Below are 9,046 nucleotides of genomic sequence, written 5' to 3' on the forward strand. Positions count from 1 at the left end.
GTTTTATTTGTTCGTTTGCAAAGCAAATGCAACTGCATTTCGTGAAATACAACTAATAAATAAGTCAAAATGCATTATTTAAGCATAATGCCAAGCATTTTGGCATTTTACTCTTTTAGGGGTGTATCTTTTATCTTTTATCTTTTTGGTACGCGATTATCAGGGCTTAATTAGGCGGTTCTGAAATGATAGAATACTAATTAGCAGATTTACAAAATTCCATGACGCTGTACAATTATGTTTTTTAATTTAAAACAAACAATAGTTAACTTAACACGTTTAATTTGGTGTGCTCATGAAACCATCTGTACCTATTGCTCCATATCACCATCGTATTCTTAATCGATGATCATGATCACTATGCTAGTTCTTCATCGCATGATGTTCATGGAAAATGAATAACGCCTTTGTTGTACAGAATAACTAGCGAATTTAAAATAACATTTCACCAGACAAAATGGGCTATTATCGGCTTATGAAATAAAAAAATACCCATGTGATGTTACTTTTTTATTTGTTTATTTAGATTCTTGAACCGGCACTTAACTATTACATATTATACAAACTGATTTCAGATTTGCGTACAACACTTACGTGACAACAGTATTTACTCCGGAAGTAGACGGTATCAATTTCTGTATCAACAATATCAAATATGCTGTTGATGTTTCGTAAAAAAATATATTCAGAAAATGCTAGTTTAAAAGCTACCTACTATGACTCTTATTACAGACAAAAACACCCGCTTGAAGATATCGAGATACAGTTAATTGATTCACTCTCGACTCAGGTGTTCATTGGAGCAATCGAGGACGAACCTTCAAACAACATGGATCAAAACTCCGTACAAGTATTTCCCGAGTATCTCACCTCGAAAAAAACGGGTTATGGAATATATATTGAAGTTTGAGAAGAACTGGCCGAAATTCAACTTACTTATTTACTGTTTAACATACTTGTTAACATTTTATTTGTTTGTTTTTTTGAAAATTACGACTATTTAAAAGAAGCACAACACGGTTATCACCGACCTATACAAGACACTACGAACGATGTACGCACAATTGATTATCAATCGTGTCAAACACCTTTTCAAACACAAAGAGAGCCGGAATAGTGGCAACATTCTGTTATAGAGATCTGCACAAACTATGGAGGTGATGGTCCAATATTTAACTATTGCATAAAACTTACTATTGAGCTTTGTTATTTTTTAACAACATTTTCTTAGCATTCGAATGACAAAAACCCACCCGATGATGCTAAATATAGATTAATTTGACATGGTCTTTGAAATGACGATCCTACCCATCCAATAACGATAAATTTAAATACAATTTGGGATTGACTTAGATATGATGATTCTACCCACAGAATGACGATACACGTACAATTTATTTGGCATGGCCTTAGATATGATGATCCTACCTACCAATTGACATATAAAAAATATGGCATGGCCTTAGATATGATGATCCTACCCACCAATTGACATATAACAAATACGGCATGGCCTAAGATATGTTGATTCTACCCACCACGATCATACCCACTCATAACATCCTACGAAATATTAATATACACATTTTCTTTAATAATTAAGTGACAATAACTAGATTACTATTCAGTTGCTTAGTTTTGAACTGATCCAAATTGGAGAGCCAATCGATAACAATACAAACTTTGCGTTATATGGATGTAAATTTCTATATCATGTTAGTACTACATAGTTATCACGCGTGTGCTTAAAGTGCAAAAATACTAGTCTTAAAAGTGTTAACGATTTTGTTTAGTGTTAATTCAAATACATGGACAAGATAATTCGAAAACACGGATGACGACGTCGACGGCATTGTTCACGTGAGTTCCATTATTATTCCACGCTTATGGTTAGGTACCTCGAACTTGGTAGAGGTCCCTTAAACATGACACGCACCCAAACCATTTTGACGTCAGTTGGTCAAGAGTCAAGGTCGTGGTGACATTGAGCTGAAAGTCCGAAATCGTTGAATTGCTGAAGAATGCTTGTAGCCAGGTACCTCACACTTGGCATGCTGATGAACTGCATCTGCTTTCTTTTAGACATATTTCAAAACCATAATGAGAAAAAAGTATGACATGCTTGAATGATTACTATTAAGCAATAATTGTTTTTAATTCAATTGTTTACACACGTGCGAAGTCAAAATGCTATTTATCAAATGCGTAATACAGAAATATACGTGATGGTCATATTAAACCGGAAACAAGATATGTGTTAAAAGGTTATTTTGATGCGTATCTTCAGCTCCAATTTACAATTTGTTCAATTATTATTTTAAAGCGTTTTAAATGCTATACAAAAAGGAAACGTAATGTGATATTGAACTTAAGTTTAAGATAAGACTCTAAGTGATTTAATTAGCCGGTATCTTTAGCTGATCAATAGCTTGAATTGAATCACTGAGGAATGACTAAGGAGAAGGAGAAGATCAATATTGAATACTGGCCCTGTGGTCAGGTTTAATGAACGCATGTTTTTTGTCGCATTAAAAGGACCTCCCAGGTCAAAAAGATTTATTTTTAAAACAAATATTTCAAATTATATCTTATATTAATAAAACATCATAAAACATGGTTATTAATACCCTTCGTACGTGTTTGTGTCCACATGGCCGTTATAGTCTTTGCCGTCTAAAGTACAAGGTATCCAATATAAGGTCGTACCTTAATTAAAAATAATTGATCAGTAACCCTTCAGCAAGGTTTAAAAGTATCATTCAGGACGACATTTTGCCTTTCACGTCATCATTAAAGCGAGGCTTAAGCCGTCTCTCACCTTAGCAGCTTTAAGACGTTACTTTCCTAAATAGCCTTAAGGAGTCTCTCTATCTTTCTCCCTTCATAGCAGCCTTATGCCATCTCTATTATAAGCAGCTTAAATGCGTTTCCCTTCTCACAGTCCTCCATGCATCTCTCTCCTCACAAGCCTTAATGCGTCTCTCTCCTTATCAGCGTTTAGGCGTATATCTCCTTATCAGCCTTAATGCGTCCCTTACCTCAGCAACCTTAAGGTATCTCTCATTTTAGCAGCATTTATAAAGGCATGTTCCTTCTAATCAACGCTCAACCGTATCACTCCTCAGCAGCACAAAGACGTCTTTCTCCTCAGCATCCTTAATGCGTCTCCCTCATCAGCCGCCTAAGTGCGTCTCCCTCTTTAGTAGCCTTAAACCGTATCTCACGTAAACAGCCTTAAGGCAAAACCTTTCTCAGCAGCCCTCCTCAGCAGCCCTTCTGCATCTCAGCCTTAAGGTATTTTCTCCTCAGCAGCCTTCATGAACTCTCTCCTTAACAGCTTTCAAGCGTCTTTCTCATAAGCAGCCCGAATGCGTCTCTCTCTTTCGCAGCCTTAAAGCAAGTCTTTCTTCAAGAGCCTTTAGGTGTCCCTCTTTATAGCAGGCAGAGTGTGTACCTCTCCTTAGCAATCTTCAGGCATCTCTCTCCGCAGAAGCCTTAATGCGTCTGTCTCCTAGGCAGCCTAAATGCCCCTCTCTCTCCGTAGCAGCCTTAATGCGTCTTTCTCCTCCGCAGCAATGATATGTTTCTCTTCTACCTACACTACCGTTCATGCGTCTTTCTCCTCAACTGCCTTCATTCGTCTCTCTTCTCAGCACCCTTTATTTGCCTCTCTCCTAAACTGCCTTCATTCGTCTCTCTCCATAGCACCCTTCTTTCGTCTATCTCCGTTGCACTCTTCATGCGTCTCTCTCTTCAACTGCCTTTATACGTCTCTCTCATCAACTGCCTTATTTCGTCTCCCTCTGTTACCCCCTAATGCGTCTCTCTCCTCAACTGCCTTCATTCGTCTCCCTCCACAACAACCTTCATTCGTCTCTCTCCTTTGCACCCTTCAAGCGTCGCTCTACTCAACTGCCATCATTCGTCTCTCTCTTTTGTACCCTTTATTCGTCTCTCTTCTTTGTACCTTTAATTCGTCTCTTTCTCATTAACTGCCTTCATTCGTCTCCCTACACAACAACCTTCATTCTTTTCTACCCGTTATGCGTCTCTCTCCTGAACTGCCTTCATTTGTCTCTCTCCTCAGCACCTTTCATGCGTCTGTCTCCTCAACTGCCTTCATTCGTCTCCCTCCTTTGCACCCTTTATGCGTCTCTCTCCTCAACTGCATTCATTCGTTTCTCCCCGTTGCACCCTTCATGCGTCTCTCTCCTCAACTGCCTTCATTCGTCTCTCCCCGTTTCCCCCATTCATTCGTCTCTCTCCTCAACTGCCTTCATGCGTCGCTCTCATCAACTGCCTTCATTCGTCTCCCTCCTTTGCACCCTTTATGCGTCTCTCTCCTCAACTGCCTTCATTCGTTGTTCATCGTTGCACCCTTCATGCGTCTCTCTCCTCAACTGCCTTCATGCGTCGCTCTCAATAACTGCCTTCATTCGTCTCCCTTTTTGCACCCTTTATGCGTCCCTCTCCTCAACTGCCTTCATTCGTCTCCCTCCTTTGCACCCTTTATGCGTCTCCCTTCTCAACTGCCTTTATTCGTTAATATCCTTTGCACCCTTCAGTCCTCTCTCCACAACTGCATTCATTCGTCTCCCTCCTTTGCACCCTTCATTCGTCTCTCTCATTAACTGCCTTCATTCGTTTTTCTCCTTTGCACCCTTCATTCCCCTCTCTGCTCAACTGCCTTCATTCGTTTATCTCCTTTGCACCCTTCATTCGTCTCTCTCCTCAACTGCCTTCATTCTTCTCCCTCCTTTGCACCCTTTATCCGTCTCTCTTCTCAACTGCCTTCAATCGTTTATCTCTTTTGCACCCTTCATTCGTCTCTCTCCTCAACTGCCTTCATTCGTCTCCCTCCTTTGCACCCTTTATGTGTCTCTTTCCTTAACTGCGTTCATTCGTTTATCTCATGTGCACCCTTCATTCGTCTCTCTCCTCAACTGCCTTCATTCGTCTCTCTCATCAACTGCCTTCATTTGTTTTTCTCCTTTGCACCCTTCATTCCTCTCTCTCCTCAACTGCCTTCATTCGTTTATCTCCTTTGCACCCTTCATTCGTCTCTCTCCTCAACTGCCTTCATTCGTCTCCCTCCTTTGCACCCTTTATCCGTCTCTCTCCTCAAATGCCTTCATTCGTTTCCCTCCTTTTAACCTTTATGCGTCTCTCTCCTCAACTGCCTTCATTTGTTTGTCTCCTTTGCACCCTTCATTTGTTTTTCTCCTTTGCACCCTTCATTCCTCTCTCTCCTCAACTGCCTTCATTCGTTTATCTCCTTTGCACCCTTCATTCGTCTCTCTCCTCAACTGCCTTCATTCTTCTCCCTCCTTTGCACCCTTTATCCGTCTCTCTTCTCAACTGCCTTCAATCGTTTATCTCTTTTGCACCCTTCATTCGTCTCTCTCCTCAACTGCCTTCATTCGTCTCCCTCCTTTGCACCCTTTATGTGTCTCTTTCCTTAACTGCGTTCATTCGTTTATCTCATGTGCACCCTTCATTCGTCTCTCTCCTCAACTGCCTTCATTCGTCTCTCTCATCAACTGCCTTCATTTGTTTTTCTCCTTTGCACCCTTCATTCCTCTCTCTCCTCAACTGCCTTCATTCGTTTATCTCCTTTGCACCCTTCATTCGTCTCTCTCCTCAACTGCCTTCATTCGTCTCCCTCCTTTGCACCCTTTATCCGTCTCTCTCCTCAAATGCCTTCATTCGTTTCCCTCCTTTTAACCTTTATGCGTCTCTCTCCTCAACTGCCTTCATTTGTTTGTCTCCTTTGCACCCTTCATTTGTTTTTCTCCTTTGCACACTTCATTCGTCCCTCTCCTTTGTACCCTTCATTCGTCCCTCTCCTTTCTACCCTTTATTAGTCTCTCTCCTCAACTGCCTTCATGCGTCGCTCTCATCAACTTCCTTTATTCGTCTCCCATTTTTGCACCCTCTATGCATCTCTCTCCTCAACTGTCTTCATTCGTCTCCCTCCTTTACACCCTTTATGCGTCTCTCTCCTCAACTGCATTTATTCGTTAATCTCCTTTGCACCCTTCATTCCTCTCTCTCCTCAACTGCCTTCATTCGTCTCCCTCCTTTGCAATCTTCATTCGTCTCTCTCCTCAACTGCCTTCATTCGTTTATCTTCTCTGCACCCTTCATTCGTTTATCTCCTCAACTGCCTTTATTTGTCTCCCTCCTTTGCAACTTTTATGCGTCTCTCTCCTCAACTGCCTTCATTCGTTTATCTCCTTTGCACCCTTCATTCGTCTCTCAACTCAACAGCCTTCATTCGTCTCCCTCCTTTGCACCCTTTATGCGTCTCTCTCTTCAACTGCCTTCATTCGTTTATCTCCTTTGCACCCTTCATTCGTCTTTCTCCTCAACTACCTTCATTCGTCTCCATCCTGTACACGCGTTATGCGTCTCTCTCCTCAACTGCCTTCATTCGATTATTTCCTTTGCACCCTTTATTCGTCTCTCTCCTCAACTGCCTTCATTCGTCTCCCTCCTTTGCAATCTTCATTCATCTCTCTCCTCAACTGCCTTCATTCGTTTATCTTCTCTGCACCCTTCATTCGTTTATCTCCTCAACTGCCTTTATTTGTCTCCCTCCTTTGCAACTTTTATGCGTCTCTCTCCTCAACTGCCTTCATTCGTTTATCTCCTCTGCACCCTTCATTCGTCTCTCAACTCAACAGCCTTCATTCGTCTCCCTCCTTTGCACCCTTTATGCGTCTCTCTCTTCAACTGCCTTCATTCGTTAATCTCCTTTGCACCCTTCATTCGTCTTTCTCCTCAACTACCTTCATTCGTCTCCATCCTGTACACGCGTTATGCGTCTCTCTCCTCAACTGCCTTCATTCGATTATTACCTTTGCACCCTTTATTCGTCTCTCTCCTCAACTGCCTTCATTCGTCTCCCTCCTTTGCAACCTTTATGCGTCTCTGTCCTAAACTGCCTTCATTCGTTTATCTCATTTACACCCTTCATTTATCTCTCTCCTCAACTGCTTTCATTCGTTTCCCTCCTTTGTACCCTTTATGCGTCTCTCTTCTCAACTACCCTCATTCGTTTATCTCCTTTGCACCCTTCATTCGTTTATCTCCTTTGCAACCTTCATTTGTCTTCCTCCTTTGCATTATTTATGCGTCTCTCTCCTCAACTGCCTTCATTCGTTTATCTCCTTAGCACCCTTCATTCATCTCTCTCCTTTGCACACTTCATTCGTGCCTCTCCTTTGTACCCTTCATTCGTCCCTCTCCTTTGTACTCTTCATTCGTCTCTCTCCTTTGAACCCTTCATTCGTCTCTCTCCTTAGAAGCCTTCAATCGTCTCTCTCCTTAGCACCCTTCATTCGTCTCTCTCCTTTGCATTCTTTATTCGTCTCTCTCTTTACCACCCATTATGCGTCTCTCTCCTCAACTGCCATTATTCGTCCCTCTCCTTTGTACCCTTTATTCGTCCCTCTACTTTGTACCCTTCATTCGTCTCTCTCCTTTGCACCCTTCATTCGTCTCTCTCCTTAACTGCCTTCATTCGTATATTTCCTTAGCACCCTTTATGCGTTTCTCTCCTCAACTGCCTTCATTCGTTTATCTCCTTTGCACCCTTCTTTCGTCTCTCTCGTTTGCGACCTTCATGCGTCGCTCTCTTCAACTGCCTTCATTTGTCCCTCTCCTTTATACCCTTCATTCGTCCCTCTTCTTTGCAGCCTTCATTCGTCTCTCTCCTTAGCACTCTTCATTCGTCCCACTTCTAAGCACCCTTCATTTGTCCCTCTCCATAGCAGCCTTCATTCGTCTCTCTCGTTTGTACCCTTCATTCGTCCCTCTCCTTAGCAGCCTTCATTCGTCTCCCTCCTTTGCACCCTTCATTCGTCCCTCTCCTTAACTGCCTTCATCCGTCTCTCTCCTTTGTACCCTTCATTCGTCCCTCTCCTTTGTACCCTTCAATCGTCTCTTCTTAGCACCCTTCAATTGTCTCTCTCCTTAGCACCCTTCATTCGTCTCACTCCTTAGCACCCTTTATTCGTCGCTCTCCTCAACTGCCATCATTCGTGTCTCTCTTTAGCACCCTCCATTCGTCTCACTCCTTAGCACCCTTCATTCGTCCCTCTCCTTTGTACCCTTCATTCGTCTCTTTCCTTAGCACCCTCTATGCGCCTCCCTCCTTTGTAGCCATAATTAATAATCATAGGTATATTTCGACCCTCGATAGTATGCACTTGAATATTCCTTACGGGAAAATGCTTATATCCGGATGATAATGAGCGCAAATAACGCGTATACGGATAAAAAAATACAAGAATATTTTACGATACAATCAACAGTTTGACCAACTGATTAACGGTCTTTTACAAATGCGTCGTTTATACGTTAACATATAATCACGTCCCCTGCCGCGTAAAACATATTTGTTTTGAATAAAATTTGAGAACACCCGCGGTAGAATAAAGGGACGTTTATTGGGCGAAGCCGATGATAGAATTAGTGTTCGTCCTAGCGAAACGGTGTCTTACGTCTGTCTGTAAGCGGACATTTTTGAAGAACAAACGAGTACCTGTATCTGACATAAATACGACGAACGTGTATTGCATATATTAGTGATCAAATAAATGCATAATTTAATAAATAACGATTTATAAATGGATAAATAGAAATATTTTCCGAAGGATAAACATTAGATTATTATCTTGGCCTTTCTAAATACAGTGTATCGGCTAGTGGGATTACTCGAAATTATCATGCACTGTCCGCCAACAATTGTAAGAAGACATTTCCAATACATGTTGCTCTGCTGGGGTTATACATTATGTGTAGTTGTAGTTGTATAATTATTGAAATCCGTGTGATATTTTGCCGATTTATTATCTTTACTCACCTGTAACTATATATACTTTCCAGGGTATCCTGGTTCGTTTCGGCAGTAAACTGTTTAAACACGGAAGTAAAAGCTGCCAATGATTAATTATATTAATAAAACACACGACTTTAAGGTGGCACTCTACCACCTGTTCGTGCAATCTCGATTACACCGTCTGATAATTTCATACATGAC

This window comes from Mya arenaria, chromosome 5 (assembly GCF_026914265.1).
Source record: "Mya arenaria isolate MELC-2E11 chromosome 5, ASM2691426v1".
Lineage (NCBI taxonomy): Eukaryota > Metazoa > Mollusca > Bivalvia > Myida > Myidae > Mya > Mya arenaria.